This window comes from Mya arenaria, chromosome 5, assembly GCF_026914265.1.
Source record: "Mya arenaria isolate MELC-2E11 chromosome 5, ASM2691426v1".
NCBI classification, from domain to species: domain Eukaryota; kingdom Metazoa; phylum Mollusca; class Bivalvia; order Myida; family Myidae; genus Mya; species Mya arenaria.
Genome location: NC_069126.1, coordinates 70,731,126 through 70,754,045, shown reverse-complemented (window position 1 = coordinate 70,754,045; position 22,920 = coordinate 70,731,126). Strand labels below are relative to the sequence as shown.

The 22,920-nt window shown below is 34.1% G+C and overlaps 1 long non-coding RNA gene across 4 annotated transcripts in view; it reads right to left on the bottom strand.

Moving 5' to 3' along the window:
* LOC128234665 (uncharacterized) overlaps positions 1–22,920 on the bottom strand; it is a 36,095-nt gene that overhangs the window by 5,715 nt on the left and 7,460 nt on the right. For all 4 annotated transcript variants that reach the window (XR_008260994.1, XR_008260997.1, XR_008260996.1 and 1 more), the window contains exons 6-12: positions 22,631–22,739; positions 19,207–19,285; positions 16,032–16,140; positions 12,023–12,101; positions 8,506–8,611; positions 2,612–2,765; positions 264–380 (exon numbers count right to left, since the gene is read on the bottom strand). This is a non-coding gene — a long non-coding RNA (uncharacterized LOC128234665). The remainder of the gene's footprint in view (positions 1–263; positions 381–2,611; positions 2,766–8,505; positions 8,612–12,022; positions 12,102–16,031; positions 16,141–19,206; positions 19,286–22,630; positions 22,740–22,920) is intronic.

The following is a 22,920-nucleotide window of genomic DNA, read 5'->3' as shown; positions in this document are numbered from 1 at the left end:
TTTTGCCGGTCCCTCGAATATCGAGCCAACGGGTTTCGACTGTTCATTATTTGTGTATTTATGTATACTGCAATATGTATGTGGCAGTGGAATAAATGGTGGTCATTGCATTGACACTGAACATGTGCACTCGATTTCATGTGAACATCTTGAATATTTTTTAGTTGTGGTCAAGGTTAAAAAACTTGGACAAAAATGCCAATGACAACAATTTAAAAAATATTAAGGTTATACACCACAAATCGTTTCAGCTGATAAATTACCTGGAATATTTTAAAGTTGAGGCACTCTAACACAGAAGACTGTTACACAAATCAGGTCTGATATGGACAGAAGAGGTCTGGTGTATAGACTGGTCCATTACAGCTATGTTCAGGATACTGTAACAGAAGAACAGGGCATTATAATCGACCTTTATTAATCAACTATTACACATTTGAAGCAATACTGGGACAATTGTAATACTAATACTTGACAATTGATGACAATATATGCCAAAAGTAGCCCTATTTCGACAAAGTCGGCCAATAAGAGCTTCTGCTGTTTTTATTGGCAACTAAACTCGCTACATACAAGATAGGAAAAACAGACCGTTTTCATTTGCTGTCAAAACTTGCACTTATATGAGATTGCTGTAAATAATTTTACAAGGCAGCCATTTTTTTTCAGTTTAACTGACTGTTTGGTGATGAATTTCCATTTTTCAATCGTACGTAAAAAACTTATTGTTCCTTATTACATTTGTCACCACAACTTTTTTAAATAAGATGAACATATGGATTGTAAAAATAGATCTAAATTAATTAAGTTGGCATTGTTCTGTAAAACTATCTATAAATACTGAAATTCAGATGTCTCATTCTCCATACTCCGATTAACTACAAGAACTGTTCATAATAACAATACCATTCCATTGTGTCTTATTACTTCATATTTTCACTAATATTATTTAGTTAAGGTTTTTTCTTTTCTTTTTTTTGTGTTTGATATGTTTGTTAACTGTTTTATTTGATATTAATTAATATATGTTTCATTGTTTTGTGATATCACATGCATATTATATGTCATGATGAAAATAAAACTTGAAACTTATTTTAAAAATTGTGTGCCTTGTTTAAAACACATTTGGAATTACTAGCCTAAATACTTCAACCACTTTGTACATTTTGATATTACATTTGTATTAAACGTGTTGGTGGATTTTATGACTATTATTTTTTTTAATACTGACAGATTGGACAATGAAGGTGAAAACAATTTTGAGCCTTGGCAAAAGATTTACAAAATAATCACAGAAAGATTGGTTTCCTTAGACTATACAATGCAATCGGCTTTATTTATAAGTCTGTACAATGTCACTTTAAACAATAAACAGGAAAGTCATGTCTAAAAAAGAAGAATCCATGAATGAAAAACGGAAATAATAAGGTAAGGTCTCAGAATGTTTTAAACCAAAATGGTGCAGTATATATATATGTATGTAATAGTTAGATAATTAAATACTCATTAATTAGGTGATTTCATATTGGCTGAGTTATTTGCCCCAAGTCAGCAGTATATGCCTTCCCCATCAGGCTAAGGCCAATACAGCTGACCTTGTACAAATAACTGGGCTAATATTAAATCACCTAATTAATACCATTATAGTACCATGGTGCATACATACTTAAGGAATTTTCTAGCAGAATGGACACAGGAGGTCTGATATGGACAGGAGATGTCCAATACAATTTACTTCAGGGCACTAACATCATGCACTTGTCAGTTTGGATAAGTCAATCAAGGGGCATAATTTAACAATTAATAAAAGATTGCTAAACATGTCCATATTGCCACTTGAAGGCTTTTAGCCAGGTTTTAGAAAGGAAAATGGGTCCTACATTGTATCGGGCTGTTTAACATCATGATTTTTTACAGAAAATAATAGTATTGTTTTTCATTGAAGTAATATTAGGTTTCAACAAGCAAATATGTTAAGTTTGTTTGTGTTATCATATTAAAGTTTTAATCAAAACAAAACACTCGACAGTCTTTTAGCTGCACTCTCACAGATTAACTGTTTTGACAACTTTTTTTTATTTATTGTCTTGGAATGAGCCAATTTTTGTGAAAATGTTTGGAATCCAGTGATATAGGACTGCTGACAAAAGAGCAGATTGCAGTTTTCATATTTTCATTTGAAAATTGATGTTTTTTTACTAAAAGTGTTACTAATGCTTTCAGAAAATGAGATTTTCTACAGTCTACCTCACAACTGAGATCAGTACCCATAGCAGAAGAGTACCCATGCTGTAAAAATAGTCTCCATGAAAGCAAAGGGTGTTACCAATAAAGGACCCTTCCAAAACTCTTCAGCTAAAACCATACCACTAGCAAAAACATGTCGAAGTTTCATGTGAAAATTTTAAACAGTTTTGAGTTACAGTCCAGGATAAAGAATATTTGTCAAAACAGCAAAGTAAAACAGGTGAATGGTCGGTGCTTCTAAAACCCATACACCAAGCTTGTAACAATATGAGAATCTGAATTTTGAGGTCTGAATCATGAAGGGAATCATAATACTGATTGAATTAGATAATGTCAACAAAAACATGTTTTTATCATCAACTACCTGGCAAGTTTCAGGTCTGTAGATTTCTGTGAGAAGAGTTTGTGAAGTTTCTACTCAATACATGACTTCACCATGGAAACAGACTGCTCTAAATTCCGATCATCGTTGACTTCAGACACTGGACGAAACTGAGGAAGTGTTCCTTGTTCCTCTCCTGAATATGTACATTGTGAAACATTGGTTAATAGATTCTTGACATGTGAATTCGTAACCTGTAGATACTGTAAGTGAGCAATTCTCTAATTAAGTTACACAATTCTGTTATAAAATCTTGAAAACATGCAGAGAACAAGATTCATGTTCAAAAAAGGCTACAATTCATTTAAGGGTCGACAGGCTACGCTCCAAGAACCCCTTAACACCCAATGAGGGAGGACCCCAACACTCCCACATACTTTAAGGGATATACTCTCCTACTCCAAACAATTCTACATCCTGATTGTGTATCTAGTTACAGAATAAAAATGATAAAAAAAGTTTCATGTGAATATCTTGGTTATTAAGTTTTGGACATGGGCTATTTAAAAAAAAAATGGTTAGAAAAGTTGAAAAATGGTCTAAATTTAAATCATCGTTAAATACAAGGCTGTATGCCTAGTTTTGATGAACAATCTTTGTAGTGTACAAAATCGGTTTTGTATAGAGAAAACAACTTATATTAACATTTTTATCAAACTTTTATCTAACTAAACATGGAATAAAATCACACAATACATGAAAACTTTCAATGTCATTTTTTCTTGAAATAACCTAAGTTAACATGTCTCCCAATTATTCTTTTATGTCAGCATACATTTATAGAATGTTGAATTTACTCAGTCGCTCAAAATTTCAGAAGAATTTGATTTTTTGTACTTTTTTACTGATGAAATGTAATATTCAAAGGTATTTTTTAAATTTTCTATTTAAATTGTGCAATTAAACTAAAAAAAAAAATACATTTTCATAGAATTCAAACAATAACAAGTAACATTAACAAAGACATCATAGGAGGCATTATGATTTCACTTCACGCAGCAAAAATTAAAACAGGAACAATATTTTAAGAAATTGTTACACTCCTGACATATGTAGATTACAACCATTAAATAGATTTCACTTAAAATTTCTCAGTGTAAATAAAAAGGAAATGCAATTACAAAGTAATTGATAGCCAGTGAAACATTATAATACAAATTAAATATTGACACATTGCGATTTTACATAATTTGAGAAAGGTTTTTCAAAACCATATAAAAAGTCTACAGTTACTTAATTCTTGCTCAACTTGTAAAAAATTGCAAAACTCAATTGAAACAACAGTAAAGCACTACAACAGTAACACTTTTATTTCATTTTACTAATGGTATTCTGTGTAAGTAACTAAATACAACTGTTTCAAATTGTTACACTCCTGACGAAATATTTCATGTTCAGGTTACTATGTATCAAATTTCAATTTTAACCCAACGCTGAGATGTAAGTGTTGGCAGAGATAGTTTTCTTAGTATATTATGCTTGGGATGGCCAAGATATATCATTTGTATTTGATCAGGTGTACATCCCATTCAAGGTAGCAAACAGCATTAATCTAATCTAAATATCTGAGCCATCCACTTTTAAGACATGTTCATTAGAAAGTCATATTTCACAACATGTTCATAAAATATCTGTCCTATCATATATGGTGATTAATATACCCGGTAATAATATAAATTTATTGCACATCTACTGTTGAATATTTATTTTACCTTTGCTACGTAAAGTCAGACTTATACTAATACAGTGGCACTGACATGACATTCGCAACACTTTGAATATATTAAGGCCGCATTCATTTAAATGTTGCAACAATTTAGTTACTTGTGAACACAACTAAGTAACTACTATATATTACTATGTTATGGCCACGATTTAATAAGTCATGGCCACACGTTACTAAGTTGTGCCCTCAAGTAACTAAGTTGTGGCCACAATATAAATAAAGTGATGTCACCTCTGTGTCACTGTAGAGACTTCTTCTTTCTGCATACTGTTGAATTATCAGTCACAAAATGATCCAGTACAAATTGAAAGTTATGGCTCATACAGATTATGAATATAGTCCACACCCCAATTCTCACAGTCCCAGGTATAGTGTCAAAAGGACATTGTCATATTGATATATGTCAGGCAGCTTTCTGTGGTCTGTAAATTTGCCTTGGCTGCCTTTTTCAACACATTTATCTGCTGTTCTAGACATCAGTTTTGAACTTAGCAAATTGGGTTTAGGTGCATGACTTCCATTTATATGCATGGTGTCTTTTTTGTTGGGCATGATTCTTGAATTGCTTTCAAGGTATACAGCTTATCTTCCCAAGCTGCTGGTTTTGACAGTGTACTTTTTAATTGAGTATCTTTCTTTTGTATCTATTTAGACATGACATTCTTCTGGCCTGACTATTTTTCTTGTTTGCAGATGCCAAATTATTTTTGACATTTTTGTTCTCATACTTTTGGATGGCCAACTTTGCTTACTTCAAGTGTTTCCTCCACAACTTCATCTTTGTCAACCAGCTTTGATCGTCTGTTAGCAGTTGCCTTATTCAATAAAAGCTTTATTGTCTTGGCCCAAGCTCTGGGGTTTTCTAAAAGATTCTTCATGACTTGGCTATTTTTCTGATTTTTGCTTGCTTTTTGTGTTTCCTGTGTTTTCTTATTTCATTTTCATTTTTTAAAACTTCATATTGTCATTTTTAAGATTTTATCCGTATTACCTAATTCTTTCCTCTGATGTTCTTTTAGTGACTTTCTTCCTCGTATTTATACTTTTCTTGTTTCTTATTGCCCCTTTAAAACCTGGAAGGCTTACAATTAATTTGTCCCTATTTCCTATGATATTTCCTCTGTAAAAGAATAGTATTCACACTCGTAACCAATATTTGGTCAGGAGTGTACCGTAACATTGAAGGACATGTCAATAGTCATGCTGGAAATTGAAGTCACATAGTTTTAAATAAATTAAGTTATAGAACAGGGTCATCAGTTTGCCTCATTGTAGCAAAAAAAAATACCATTTGTTGATTAAAGGTCACTGTATGATTTTTCTATTAGATGCATAGTAATTAAGTAATTTTAAATTCAAACATTTTTGATAACATTTTTAGGCATGAAATTGGTTTAAACTTACCTTATTTACATCAGATTGAAATTGTATCCTTCACTTCTCATTTGAAATCTTAACATTTGTACAAATATACTGTAATACTTCTGAAAATGATGATATAATAATATGCCAAAAATTCGCGAAAAAAAGTTACACTCCTGACGGGCACGTATCATCTACATGCTCAGTAACCATCCATTATTTTCACTAATGATAATTTCTTATGATCACTCCAAGACATAGACTTCCAGGAAACCCCCTAATTAGTACATTTGTTAACAGTGTTCGCCCACACTGTGTTTCATTTTATACCAATTGTTACACTCCTGACATTTTTATGCCAGCTTCTTTCTAGAAAGCTAAACATCAAAAAGAGTAATAACACACACAAAATATTGTACCCATGTTATAATGATATATTATCCTAAACTTTAAATAAATATATTGTAAGTTATATGATAATTCATCCGAGCTATACTTTAAAAAGAGTTTTTTAAAGAAAAAAAAATGTGGAATTTAAATAAAAATGTGGAAAAATTCCTAACACACATTATCAGTATCAGTAATATTTCATGCATAAATAATGGAATATTGCTTAAATTTTTATATTACCTTGAGGTCAACATATGTGTTTTTTTGGTTGATAAGGTTATTACATTGTCATTCACCAATGTTGTTTACAGTAATGCTTTGAATTGAGTGCTTTTTGTAAAGTGTCACGTTTTTTTGTTACACTCCTGACAATTTTGGCATGTTTTTTGTGCATAACTTTTTTTCCGCTGAAGCTAATTTAGTCAAACTTCCCAGACTTTTAGATGACACAGAAATACAAGATATGGGAAAGAAGAAATTATGTTAATTTTTATATTATTCATTTTATTTAGGAAATACTCAAACTTGCCATTTTTTTTTAAATAGCCCACATGTGATATTTTTGCAAGACCTTTTCCAACTATATAGGGGCATTACTTTACAACAATTAAAGGGAAAGTTATGGGACTTGCTGTACATGTGGCTAGTTTCTCCTGCAAAATATGTGCCAAGTTGCATTTAAATATCTTGAACATTTTTGGAATTATGACAAAAAGTAAAAAATATATAAAAAAAATGCCAACGACAACAAGGTCATGACAATAACTTGACTTCTTGTTTTTCAAAACACAGATGAGCTTAAAATGATAATAATAACAATAATGATAGCAGGTTATAAATTCTACAGTCAAAGGGAAGTCACTGAGATTTGCATTTTTACCATTTCTCATGATGGATTTGTATCCCTTGCCTTAAATGTTGAAATTCTCACTAAATTATCTTTATTAACTCTACTGTTATAACTATTTCAACACAATGTTGATATGGTTATTTCTATTTTAAATATTAAAAAATAATGAGTTGGTTTATTTTATATAACTAGATTGAACTTATTTTGTCTTCAGATTCTGAAGAGGTAGTTATATTTCCTCTTTATTTCCTGGATGGGCCTCAAATCTGTGCATATATGCACTATGACATAAAGAACGAATAAGCCCATTAAAATGTTGAAGGTAAAAACTTCAGAGTCTTAAAGGAAGTTTGGGTCGGAGTATTTCTCCCTAAAAATGGGCTAAAACTACCAAAAATTAGTCCTTGTAAATGCAAAACTTCCATAAACTAGGATAAACTGCTACTAAAAAGCAGTATTAGATCTAGTGGGGGGGATATATATATATATATATATGATTTTGAGTACATTAATTTGAAATGGTTTTCTTGCAAAATACTTATACAGTCGAACCTCGCTATGTCAACGTAGGATAAATCGACTTTCCGGTTATGTCGACTTTTTTTTCCGGTACCAAATTTATTCCTTTTTATCCTATATAAAATAAATCTGTTTGTGTCGATTTTTTTATCTCGACTTTTTCGCTATGTCAACCTCGTTTTTCAGTCCCAATGGTCGAATTTCACACATTTCCTATGTTCTTTATGTCGAACTGTAGATTGAGACGTAGTTGTGAAAATATTCATGATGGTTTGCGGCATGTCGCAAAATACCGTGCGTGTCAATATAACAAACTGTCATTATTGGAGGATACAAAAATGTAATTGGTAAGTGCGAATAATTTAAGTTGTTTGTTTATGTATTTAATTAAAGAGACATTTATGGCTCAAGCTCTTTGGTATTGTATAAAACATGAACATTTTATTGATTAGATATCAATCCCGAATGGGAACAGAAAGAATAACCTCAAAATGTCAAATGTTAGTTCCACTGCTCTGGAAGACCAATTCAGGGTTCTAAGGACCCAGTATAAAATCTTACAATGTACAAATGTTAGCAATTCTGGTTTTATATGTGTTTTGTGTGATCCATAAACGTAAAAGAAATAAATTTGACACAAATAATTCTTCTTTTGTTTCACTTTATTTTTCAATAATAAGTTTGCTGTTTTCACGACGAAAATATTTAACAAGACCGTTCAATTGTGGATGTAAACATCGTACAATCCAACTCAAACGTGTCAGGATTGGTGATATTTTTTGTAATTCGGATTAGTCGACTTTTCGTTATCTCAATTTTTTTCACTAGGTCCCGAAAAAGTCGACATAACGAGGTTCGACTGTATGTTACACAGGTGGAAAAATAGTGGGGGTGAGGCGGGGGTGGGGGTTGGTTTAGCATTGAGACTTAATCTTTACACAGAGATAATCTTCCAAAATTTACGGCAAGGAAACATGGCCAACTATCCACTATAACACACGTTACTTTACTCCATTTCTCAACACTTACCATGGAAGCAATCTCCAGTGCGAGTGTCTTTTCCTCCATTTCAGCCTCCACATCACTATCTTCACCTGCTGCCTCCCGTCTATAATACTCCTTCTCCAAGCCTTTGCTGATAAAACAGATTTGTACATGAGCTAAAGCAAGATGATTAGAATGAGATTCATTTTGATTTAGTTTAACTGGTTTCAGGCTTTATTGACTAATGATGTTTTATGTAACTTCCACTTACAGTCATCTTAAAGCATTAGTCTGTATGTGTTCAGAGACGGGATGTAATTGGGTATTATTAAAGAATAACGCAGGTTGGTTTGGTTCCTTTACCTTACTCGTAAAGGTAAGTATTTCCATTTTGGCAGGGTTAAAGGAGACAAGCCATGCTTTTTATCAATTATGACTGCTTGTGATTTAAAATTTCAGCACAATCAGCAGGATCATTTACAATCATTTTGGTTTGATTCATAAACTGAGATTTACTGTAAATCACTGTGTATACGAAGCTAGAATAGATAGAACGCAGGCAAAAAAATTGAGAAAAATGGGGAGAAACCTGAAGACCATTATACCATAGATAAGACGCAGAAAAAAATATAGGTTTTGAAAAAATTTGAATCGTGAAAATAGCAAGAGTTATAAAATAGTACAGCACATGACTTTGTTCATAAATGATAAAATATAAATTGATATAACAATGGCACAAGTGGTATAAATTACGTAAATAATTAATTGCAATACTGTAGAGCATTTGGGGCCCTTTCATCAAGACTCAAAGGAGTTGTTTCATACCTTGAACAGCTTTTCAGCTGTAGAAATGCATGCAAAGTACTTCTAGGCAGGGCTTCTAATAACCAACAATTTACTTTTCTGTACCAATTTTTACCAGGCCGGACTGATTTCAGTAACAGAAAATGGCTTAAAAAGCGGCCTGAAATTTGTTCATTTCTATATATTTTCAGTCCAAAACGGCTAAATCATTAAAAATTGTAATACACAAACCTGGTTTGTCATTCACACATCCCCAAACATTTCAATAAAAGTGACAAGATCAGATTTATGCGACCAGCTGCTTTGTTTCACTATCATGAACCCTCGATCTTTTAATTGGCAGAGGCTTGTAATTGGCCCAAACATGTGGTAGATCACACGAAATTCTTCGTATATTGGATGCCTTTTTATTTTTTATTTTTTTCATGTCCGTAAAACCTACTTTTTTTTCTTACCATAAAGCTTTGCGTATATACTACCTAAATTGGTCGGTCGATCACCGTATGATCCCATTTTACTTTTGGCTGGTTAACCAACTTCAGTATTACTACATTTGATTCTAGGCTGATTAAAATATTACATATTGTGTGAAAATGATGAGAAAATTTTGATCAATAATCGTCATCTGAAAACGTTTAAGTCATTGCCGAAATGTTTGAATGGGGGATATTTGATACCATAGGCGAGTTTGATGCAGCTCTAATGCCAACATACATCATTCTTATAAACAGGTTTCACTTCGGTTAACAAAGATGAAAAATGTGCCAGTCAAAAGCAACAAAAAAGAAATGAAAAAGGTCAATCAAGGGACATGATTTGTATTTGGGCACCATTTCAAACTATGATCAGCTTGATAATTTAATAATATATATCATTTCCTGGACTCAAAAACAAAATTTAAAAGAAATTTTCCTTCAAATAACAATTTAATTTAAATTTGAATTACCCTAACCACATTTAAGAATTGTCAATAAAAAGGACATCACCCGAGAGACAAGAACAATCCTTTATTTCATTTATTTTTCAACATTTTGGTAATGATTTGGTATCAGAGTAAAAAGAAATGTACTTGCTTTCAAAAATAATACAATATTTATCAGACTCACCAATATAATCATACTATACTAAAATAGCCATATGGTATTTCAATTTTAACATACTGTTTTGACTGCGTGAAATTGGAACATGGATGTTTAAAAGCAAAAATAAAAAGTTCTAGAAATACTCATGACCTTTTCTTTAATAATTATTATCTTTAATCTTTTGGGAACATTATGCTAAAAAATCAAAATGTTTTACCATCTCATTTTAAAAACTAGAACTGTAAGCCATAGGCTAACGAATACCCCCCACCCCTCCATGTCTAGGTTGTCTGCCCTGGAGTTAGGCCGGACAAAGCTAATTTTGCCTACAAGGGGAGATAACTCCAGTCAGGGTCATGTGACCTGTACCAAATTCACAGAGGCGAAAGTTTACAACATGGCCATTAATTTCTGAAAGTTTGATAAAGATTTGTTGAATAATAACAAAGATGAATCCCGGACAGGGCTTATTTTGCCTACTTTAACACATCAAGGGGAGATAACTCCAGTCAGGGTCATGTGACCTATACCAAATTCACAGAGGCGAAAGTTTACAACATGGCCATTAATTTCTGAAAGTTTGATAAAGATTTGTTAAATAATAACAAAGATGAATCCCGGACAGGGCTTATTTTGCCTACTTTAACACATCAAGGGGAGATAACTCTGGTCAGGGTCATGTGACCCGTACCAATTTCACAGAGGCGCAAGTTTACATCATGGCCATTAATATCTGAAAGTTTGGAAAAGATTTGTTCAATAACGACAAAGATGAATCCCGGACAAAAAAAAACGGACGGACAGACGGACAGACAGACAGACGGACAACCCGATTCCAGTATACCCCCCCCCCAAACTTTGTTTTGGGGGGTATAACAAGAGCTGTCACAGAGACAGCGCGCTCGACTATTCCGCCACTTTTCAGTGTAAGGATTGAAAAGTTTTGGCGAAACATGCATGGATCACTGTTAGATTAGATTTCAATGCAATACATGATATGCGGAGATATTAACATAAATGTGGTTACATGCAAAATTTTAACCAGAATTTTTAAGTGTAATAATAAAGGGCCATTATTTGCAAAACACAGTTATCTAACTTGATTATTCAATTAGGTTGGGTGGTTGAATACCATTGTATAAAGTCTCAATGCAATTTCTGTCAGCAGGCTACGCCCAATTTGATAAGACCTTAAGTTAAGGCAAAGTGATTTTACAATAAGTAAAGAAAGTTATGAGATATGCTGTATATATGCCTTTCTATACTCTCTCTTACAACATTTGTACCAAGGTCCATTTGAATATCAATATTATTATTATAAACTTGTCTGTATTTTGTAAAACAAAATGTCCTCGCTTTTTTAAGTTATGACCAAGCTACCACAACAAAGCCAATGACCTTTTGTTCTTCAAAACACAGACAAGCTTAAAATAATAATAATAATAATATTAATAAAGATAATAGAGAATAAATTCTACAGTCAAAGGGAAGTCACTGTGATTTTCCTTTGTTCCATTCCCATTGATATATTTGCCTCCCTTGCCTAAATTGTTAAATAATTCTCACCAATTTATGTTTTTTCTTGCTATTGTAATAAATATTTCAACATATTTTTATTTGTATAGAATTCAAAACTCCTTGGAGTATTTTTAGCTTTAATAATCTTTGATAGATACCTGTAATAACTGATGTAGACTCTTGTATAAGGATGGCCAGCTAGCCAGATCCCTCACTTCTCCACCATCATACTTGAACCTGTAAACACAATATTACATTTACCAATGTTAGATGACAACTGATGTACACTCCTGTACAAGGACGGCTGTCTGGCCAGATCCCTCACTTCACCACCATCATACTTGAACCTGTAAATACAATATTACAGTTACCAATGTTAGATGACAACTGATGTACCCTCTTGTACAAGGACAGCTGTCTGGCCAGATCCCTGACTTCACCACCATCATACTTGAACCTGTAAACACAATATTACATTTACCAATGTTAGATGACAACTGATGTACACTCTTGTACAAGGACAGCTGTCTGGCCAGATCCCTGACTTCACCACCATCATACTTGAACCTGTAAACACAATATTACATTTACCAATGTTAGATGACAACTGATGTACACTCCTGTACAAGGACGGCTGTCTGGCCAGATCCCTCACTTCACCACCATCATACTTGAACCTGTAAACACAATATTACAATTACCAATGTTAGATGACAACTGATGTACACTCTTGTACATGGACGGCTGTCTGGCCAGATCCCTGACTTCTCCACCATCATACTTGAACCTGTAAACACAATATTACAGTTACCAATGTTAGATGACAACTGATGTACACTCTTGTACAAGGACAGCTGTCTGGCCAGATCCCTCACTTCTCCACCATCATACTTGAACCTGTAAACACAATATTACAGTAGCCAATGTTAGATGACAACTGATGTACACTCTTGTACAAGGACAGCTGTCTGGACAGATCCCTAACTTCTCCACCATCATACTTGAACCTGTAAACACAATATTACAGTTACCAATGTTAGATGACAACTGATGTACACTCTTGTACAAGGACGGCTGTCTGGCCAGATCCCTCACTTCACCACCATCATACTTGAACCTGTAAACACAATATTACAGTTACCAATGTTAAATGACAACTCATGTACACTCTTGTACAAGGACGGCTGTCTGGCCAGATCCCTGACTTCTCCACCATCATACTGGAACCTGTAAACACAATATTACAGTTACCAATGTTAAATGACAACTCATGTACACTCTTGTACAAGGACGGCTGTCTGGCCAGATCCCTGACTTCACCACCATCATACTTGAACCTGTAAACACAATATTACAGTTACCAATGTTAAATGACAACTCATGTACACTCTTGTACAAGGACAGCTGTCTGGCCAGATCCATGACTTCTCCACCATCATACTTGAACCTGTAAACACAATATTACAGTTACCAATGTTAGATGACAACTGATGTACACTCTTGTACAAGGACGGCTGTCTGGCCAGATCCCTCACTTCACCACCATCATACTTGAACCTGTAAACACAATATTACAGTTACCAATGTTAGATGACAACTGATGTACACTCTTGTACATGGACGGCTGTCTGGCCAGATCCCTCACTTCTCCACCATCATACTTGAACCTGTAAACACAATATTACAGTTACCAATGTTAGATGACAACTGATGTACACTCTTGTACATGGACGGCTGTCTGGCCAGATCCCTCACTTCTCCACCATCATACTTGAACCTGTAAACACAATATTACAGTAACCAATGTTAGATGACAACTGATGTACACTCTTGTACAAGGACGGCTGTCTGGCCAGATCCCTGACTTCACCACCATCATACTTGAACCTGTAAACACAATATTACAGTTACCAATGTTAGATGACAACTGATGTACACTCTTGTACAAGGATGGCTGTCTGGCCAGATCCCTGACTTCACCACCATCATACTTGAACCTGTAAACACAATATTACAGTTACCAATGTTAGATGACAACTGATGTACACTCTTGTACAAGGACAGCTGTCTGGCCAGATCCCTCACTTCTCCACCATCATACTTGAACCTGTAAACACAATATTACAGTTACCAATGTTAGATGACAACTGATGTACACTCCTGTACAAGGGTGGCTGTCTGGCCAGATCCCTGACTTCACCACCATCATACTTGTACCTGTAAATACAATATTACAGTAGCCAATGTAAGATGACAACTGATGTACACTCTTGTACAAGGACGGCTGTCTGGCCAGATCCCTGACTTCACCACCATCATACTTGAACCTGTAAACACAATATTACAATTACCAATGTTAGATGACAACTGATGTACACTCTTGTACAAGGATGGCTGTCTGGCCAGATCCCTCACTTCACCACCATCATACTTGAACCTGTAAACACAATATTACAGTTACCAATGTTAGATGACAACTGATGTACACTCTTGTACAAGGACGGCTGTCTGGCCAGGTCCCTGACTTCACCACCATCATACTTGAACCTGTAAACACAATATTACAGTAACCAATGTTAGATGACAACTGATGTACCCTCTTGTACAAGGACGGCTGTCTGGCCAGATCCCTCACTTCTCCACCATCATACTTGAACCTGTAAACACAATATTACAGTTACCAATGTTAGATGACAACTGATGTACACTCTTGTACAAGGACGGCTGTCTGGCCAGATCCCTCACTTCACCACCATCATACTTGAACCTGTAAACACAATATTACATTTACCAATGTTAGATGACAACTGATGTACACTCTTGTACATGGACGGCTGTCTGGCCAGATCCCTAACTTCTCCACCATCATACTTGAACCTGTAAACACAATATTACAGTTACCAATGTTAGATGACAACTGATGTACACTCTTGTACAAGGACGGCTGTCTGGCCAGATCCCTGACTTCACTACCATCATACTTGAACCTGTAAACACAATATTACAGTTCGCAAACGCTCCATTCAATATATCTCGTAGAAATGTGCCAATCTCTGAACAGGCCTCTCGTACATGTTTCTACAGGAGATATATTTTATAATTTCAAACAGGCACAAGATACTAGTATCCTCTCTTTCAAGCTTGATCTGTTTTCAACAGTTGATTTATAAAGAGCAAATATGATAGTCAGAAGGAATAATAGTACTCGGTTTTGGTGTATACACAAGTCGACAACTTGTGATCATGTGTATCGAAGATTTTTTTAAGATTTTTTTTGTAATTTATCCCAGTCCAACCTTAACTCAGACAGCTATAAGCTGGAATTAATCATTTCCTGGGTTGAAGCCTTTTTGAAATGTCACCAGAATGTTCCCCGTGTTTGGGTCAAACCAAATCTTACTTGGTAAGGAAAGTATATAGAGTTCTTCAAAATCAAAGCTATGATCATCACCTTTAAAACACAAAAAAATGACATTAAATCAAGCTACAATATTATTTGTTTTGATTTTTTTTTGATAAAGCTTATACTTTTATAGTAGTTGGAATTTTTCTCACAACTCACTATGGATGCAGTTTCCAGTGTAGATGTTCTCTTCAATTCATCCTCTATTTCTCTAATCAACCTGGCCATCTGTTCACTACAATTCGACCGCCCACCCACACTCCACCCAACCTTACTTAATGTCACTCAAATCACAGCAGAAGCAGACTTCAATGCGGGTGTCTGTCCCTCCTTCTCCAGCTGTCAATCTTCATATGCACATGCACTCAATCTCACCAACTGTCCACTAAAAACTTTAATACAAATATCTTTTCCCTTTTTATCCACACTAACCATGGAAGCTGTCCCCAGTGGTCTTACCCTCCATTTCCTCCTCCACCTATTCTGGCCAGCTATAAACTATAGTACACATCCCTACCCTGTTTCTCCACATTTACTGTGGAATCTGTCCCCAGTGGGGATGTCTTACTCTCCATTTCCTCCTCCACTTAACCTGGCCAGCTATAAGCTAAAATACACATCCCTACCCTGTTTCTCCACATTTACTGTGGAAGCTGTCTAAAGAGGGTCTTTTCCACAGTTATCATCTCCCCGTCACATTCTCCACCCATCCTGGCCAACTATCCACTATAATACGCTACTTTACCCCATTTCTCAACACTCACCATGGAAGCAATCTCCAGTGCAGGTGTCTTTCCCTCTGTTTCCTCCTCCACATCACTATCTCCACCTGCTGCCTCCTGCCTATGATACTCCTCCTTCTCCAAGCCTTTCCTGATAAAATAGAATTTGTACATGAGGTAAAGCAAGATGAATAGAATTAGATTCATTTTGGTTAAGTTTAACCGTTGCCAGGTATTATTGACTAACTATGTTATAAGAAACTTCCACTTACAGTTGTTTAAAAGGGTTAGTCCTGTATGTATTCAGAAACAGGATGTAATTGGGTATTATCAAAGAACAACCATTGTAACAGAGTTAAAGGAGACGCTCCCATAGATAGGATGCAGGCAAAAGATTCAAGGAAAAAAAGGGAAAATATACTTTATAACACCTATACCATAGTAAGGACGCAGTGAAAAAATGTCAAAATCGGCAGAAACCATACAAGTTTTGAAGAGTTTTAAATCATGAACATAGCAAGGGTTGTCAAATGGTACAGCACAGCATAAATGATAAAATATAAATTGAAATAACAATGGCACAAGTTGTATAAAGCACAAAAATAATTAATTTCAATACTGTTCAGCATTTGGGGCCCTTTCATCAAAACTCCAAGGAGTAATTTCATACCTTGAACAGCTTTTCAGCCGTAGAAATGCATGGAAAGTACTTATAGTAACAAAATATGGCTTAAAAAGCTGAAATTTACTTTACCATTGTATAAGTTTTAATAAATGCCATCTAGTAGTTTGCAAGTTAATGTCTGGAAAAAAAATGACAGCAAAAAAAATAAAGGGCAATAACTCAGTAATAAGCTAAAGTAGAGTTATGGTTCTTGAACACTGCACTTCCTCTCATTGTGCTTTACTATTGTATGAAGTTTCAATGAATTCCATCCTGTACTTTTCAAGTTATACTCCAGAAAAAAAAGTAACAAAGGGCAATAACTCAGTAATAAGCAAGATTAGAGTTATGGTTATTGTACACTGCACTTCATCTCATTGTGCTCTATCATTGTATGAAGTTTAATCTAATTCCATCCAGTAGTTTTTAAGTTATGCTCCGGACAAGGAAAATTGCAATGGACCGCCCGACAAACCGACCGACCGACCACAGAGTGACTCCAGTATACCGCCTTCAAACTTCGTTTGTCGGGGGTATAAATATTTGATACTATAGGTGTGTTTGACATGGCTCTCATGCCGGCTCGCCCCAATGACATTCATCATTCTTATAAACAGGTTAAAAATATAAAACTGTGCCTGTCGAAAGCAACAAAAAAGAAATGAAAAAAAGTCAATTTGTATTTGAGGGTAATATGGAGTTTTGTTACCTAACTATGAGATGGCTGTAACCAAATGTATGAGGTATTAAGTAATTTTTGAAGGGTAATGAAGTTTAAGTAAAAATCCCAACTTGCCCTAAAACTTTAACCTGTCCCAATGTGCCCTAAAACTTAACCGAAGTCCCTAAGTCAACCAGGGCCATAATTTGTATCGAAGATAATATGGAGTTATGAATCCACATTGTGTGATGGTCCTGAACAGCTGTGTGAAGTATTAAGTGAATTAAATGAATAAGTAAAATGCCAACCTACCCTAAAACTTTAACCGGACACCAACGCCTAAGATGAGGCGAGTAGTAATGCCTCCTTACTGTTCAAATTGTCTAAAAAGGCTAAAATTCATTTTCAATCGGCAGGCTACACCCTGCTCCCCTTGACTCCTGATTTGATAAAACCCTCCTACAACCATTGATTTTTGTTTCTAGTCACAAATTAAAATTATATAAATATCTTGAATGGTTATTAAGTTAAAGCAGCACTCTCACTGATTGAACTTTTTGACAACTTTTGCCTTGAAACAAGCCAATTTTTGCGAAAATCCATGGAAACCAGTTATATAAGACTGGTGACAAAAAAATAGAATGCAGATTTTAATATTTAAGTTAAAAACTTGATGTTTTATGCATTTTTCTTAAACTGTTAGTAACAGTTTAAGCCATAAACCATTAATGTTCGAATGGAAATATGAAAATCTGGGATCTGATTTTTTGTCAGCAATCTTTTATCATTGGTTTTGCAGATGTTTATGCAAAAATTTGACCAAAAATAAAAAAATTGTAAAAATGGTATATCTGTGAGAGTGCAGCTTTAAGGCCAAGTGACTTTACAATAAGTAAAGCAAGAGTTATAGGGCGTGCTGTACATATGCCTTTCTATACTGTCTCATGTGTACCATGTTCCATTTGAATATCAATAATATTATTATAAACTTGTCTGTTTTTTGAAAAACAAAATGTCCTCGTTTTTTTAATTTATGACCAAGCTAACGCTTACCACAACGACACCAATGACTTTTTGTTCTTCAAAATACAGACGAGCTGTTAATAATAATAATATTAATAACAGAGAATAAATTCTTCAGTCAAAGGGAAGTCACTGCGATTTTCATTTTTTTCCTTTTCCATTGATATATTTGCCTCCCTTGCCTAAAATGTTGAATAATTCTCACTTACTTAATGTTTTATCTTGCAACTGTAATAAATATTTCAACACTGTTATTTCTACATGTATAGAAATTGAAATGTTAAAAAAATGAGTTGGTTTAATTCATAACTGATATTCCCATCTTAATTTTGTCTTCACATTATGAAGTGGTAGTATTACTGGTACTTCCACTATTTTTATGAAAATAAATAAATACTTTCAATGTTTTAATAAGCCTGGAAGCAAGCACAATTTTGGCATGAATATAAAAAAATAAAAATAAACACAAGATCAATAATAGTGGATTTTAAAGTGTTCAATGAGACAAAAACTGCAGATTTTAGAGAAAAACTTCAAAATTTGATGCCAAGGAAATTCATACATCCAGTTTTAAATTCTTTATGGGATATATCTCTTAGTTGAAAAACTACTCTACTAATTTTGGTGAAAATTTGACAGCATTGGTATATAAGGGTCTATTTTGATCAGAGATAATCAATACACAATCAGTATTGTGCAAACTAATTTAATGAATGATTACCCATGCTTTGTCAGAACTCAAAAACTTGACCAGTATTTAGAGCAAAATTTGTTTGAGCAATGTCAGGTCATAACTTCCTGGTACATTTATGTTTGAATGCAAAAATCCTTGGGAGTATTTGTAACTTTAATAAGTATATTATATGTACCTGCAATAACTGATGTAAACTCTTGTATAAGGATGGCTAACTAGCCAGATCCCTCACTTCTCCACCATCATACTTGAACCTGTAAACACAACATAACAGTTACCAATAATACGTAACTTCTGTGACACTGTTATTTTGTGGAATTTCATGGTTATGATTTTGCTATTTTAAAAAATAGGTTAAAAATATACAGCCCTGGAGTCACAGCCAAGAAGAAAAGAGTTATTCAAGTTTGTGATAGCAGTTTTGTTTTTCCAGAACACAAAGAAGAAATTTACTTCTAAATGGGAACAATCTATTTGCCAAGTGCCTCTGGGTCAGATTGTTTGTTTAAATGGAATATAACCCTCAAAGGAAATCAAGAAACAATAAATAATATTGTTTGAAAGTAGCAAATGTTATTACATACAACAAGGCCTTATCATTCATGAAGGCTCCATTCAACTGCCTTGTAGAAATGTGCCATTCTGAACAGCTCTCTCGCACATGTTTCTACAGGAGATATATTTCAATATTTTCAATCATTTTGAAAGACAGAATGTTAATGAACAGGAGGAACAGCAAGATATCATTCTATCCCACAAGCTTGATCTGTTCTCAACAGTTGAATCATAAATGGACATAACTCAACAAATATGATCGTCAGAATGACAGTTCTTGATTTAGTTTATGTACACACATGCATATTGAACTAGTTATTAAGAGCATCAAAGAATTATATAAACTTTTTTACACTTTCTTACAGTATCCTTGCTCAATTCAGTCCAACCCTCCACTCAGACAGCTATAAGTTGGTATTAAATCATATCCTGGGTGGAAACTTTACAATTCAAAGCTATGATCAACATTTCAAAAAGATGAACATGACATTGACACAGCCAACAACACCAGAGCTATAACATCTTGATATTTAAAACAAGAGGGCCAAGATCACCCTATATTGCTCACCTGTTTGGACAAAGGGTTCTCGAAGTTATTGATTGGACAACATAATGGACAAATGAAGTTATTATGCATTTGTTTAAAATGTTACAAAGGGTTAACTTTTCTGAGATATTATTACCTACTCACTCTGACCAAACTTGGACACTTTCTGTAATTTCAGGGTGATAACTCTTGAATGACTTAAGCCAAAAGACTGGTTATCAACTTTTCTGAGATACTATGCCCATATAAATTCTGACCAAATTTGTTGTTAATTGGACAATGGCTTGTAAAGTTACTGATCGGACTAGACCAATTTTAGGTAATTTCTATTATAAAAGGGTGATTAATAATCCATATGGCTGGTTATCAAACTTGTCCATCATATTATGCCCACATACATTTTGACCAAACTTGGTGATCTGAAGTTCAGGGTTCTAGAGTTATTGATGGGACAACAAACTTAACGCTGCCTGCCAAAATGCCCGCCCACCCGTACGCCAAAGGTGAATATATCCCCTTTTTTAAAACAGGTGTATAAAACCATGAAAAATATATATTCATATAAATAGTAACAAAGGCTCATAACACTTACAATATTTAATTTGGAGTTAAAGTACTTGTCACAAAAGAGCACATTATTACTGTGAATTATTTCATGAAGTTTTAAGAATCACAACAGGTTATTTTTTTCGGTATTTTGGGAATATAACCTATACCCTTGAGATTGGGAATTTTTAAAAAAATATCTTCATTAGTTTTGTCAGTTTTATTTCAGATAGTATTTTGCGACATATTCAGAAAATTATCAAATTCAATAGATGCTATTTTTCAGTCAAGACTACTTTCCGGCTTCGTTTTTTTTAATTTGAAAAAAAGACAACGTTCTGCAATTCGAAAACTCCTTACTTTAAGAACATTGAATTTAAGTTCTTGTTATAGATTACGCTTAAATTGTTCGTTATTTAATTTGAGTAGACTTAAAAATGTTACAATAACGAAGACAAGACATCTGCCAAAGATTGGCTACTAAGGTATTGGGACCAGCATATTAAACTACTACAGTACTGGGACCTGGATATGAAACCATTGTATGTCTCTATAAATAGACAATTGCATGTAAGAGAAATAACTGTTTTGTTGATTTTTTTCATTGTTTTATTCTTTTTTGCTTCGAAATTTTCGGAACTTCTGATTGGGAATCTTTACTGGAAAATTGGGATTTTTTAAAATCCTTTTTGCCATTGGGAACATGACAAAATATCTGTTATAAAAATTGCCAAAAAAAATCCCTGCACATTGGGGTGAAGAAATTTGATACATGGTCACCAAAGGAACATTTATGTAAAATCATTTTGAAATTGCACCAATAGTTACTGAAGAGAAGTCTGTTCAAGTTTTCCATACCGACAAATGCTTTTTTTACGAATCAACATGGGGTGATAAAATCTGATAGAGGGTCACATAAAGAACATTTCTGTCAAATTATTTTTAAATCAGGCCAGCTTTTTCTGAGTAGATTTTTAAAATTTTCCATAATAGACATATTGTGAAAAATAGCCCCGTCCCTGACGACCATGTTTTTTTTTACAAATCAACATGGGGTGAAGGAATTCGATAGAGATAGTCTGTGAAATTATTTTAAAATTGGTCCTGTGGATTCTGGGGAGATTTTCAAATTTTTCCATATAGACATAATTATATATGCTCATTGCATTCTGTTTTTGAAACTTTTTTTGGTATTGTTTGTTTTTAACAAATTTACTTTTTTGTGAAAGTTTTATGAAATTAAGATATTTTAATGAATTCTTCAATATTACAGGTTATTGAATGTTGAGCTGGTTAACAAATATTTAATATGCTTTAACATGGATAAAATGCTAAGATAACTTACTTGATGCGGTGTGCATCATTTTGCAACTGATGTGCAATTATTAAGATGTGTTGTGTTGTTATGTTTTTTCCTTAAGATATTAAAGACAGAAAAAGGTTATGGATATTTACTTTATTACTGTTGCAAAAAGCATGACTATAGCATCACACGTACTGATTCAAGGTTAAACCATTTAAATAATCATGATGATATTATGTATAAAGAATGTTTTCCTAAATGATATTATGGACTTTTCATTATTGTCTGAAAGTAAATCAAAATACTTGGTCCGATTCTATTTGATTATCGATAGCAAATGGAGTTCGATTTTCAAACACTACTTTTTACCATGTTGCTCCACTCTTAATTTATATGGAAGCAGTCTCCAGTGTGGGTGTCTTTCCATCCAATTCATCCTCTCAATCACCTTCTCCACCCATCCTGTTCAACTACCCACTACAATACAAAGTCCTTTATCCTGTTTCTCCCCAAGCAGTCTCCAGTGCGGGTGTCTTTACCTTCATTTCCTCCTCCCCATCACTTTCTCCACCCATCCTGGCCATCTATCCACTATAATACACACCTGTTTACCTCATTCCCCACTACTAACTTGTTTCCCCCGCTTACCATGGAAGCAATTTCTAGTGGGGGGTGTCTTTCCATCAGTTTCTTCCTCCCAGTCAAGTTCTCCACCCGCTGCCTCTCGACTATAATACTCTTCTGTTTCCAGCCTTTCCTGATAAAACATTGGAAGTTTGTACATGTGCATAAGCTAAATGATAAAGATTAGATTAATTAATGTTTGATTCATAATCTGAGATCTACTTTACTTTTTCATTTCAGCATGACTTCTAGTAGTTATTTCATACTTCGGAGTTATTTCATACCTAAAGAGACTCAGCAGTAGAATGCACTGT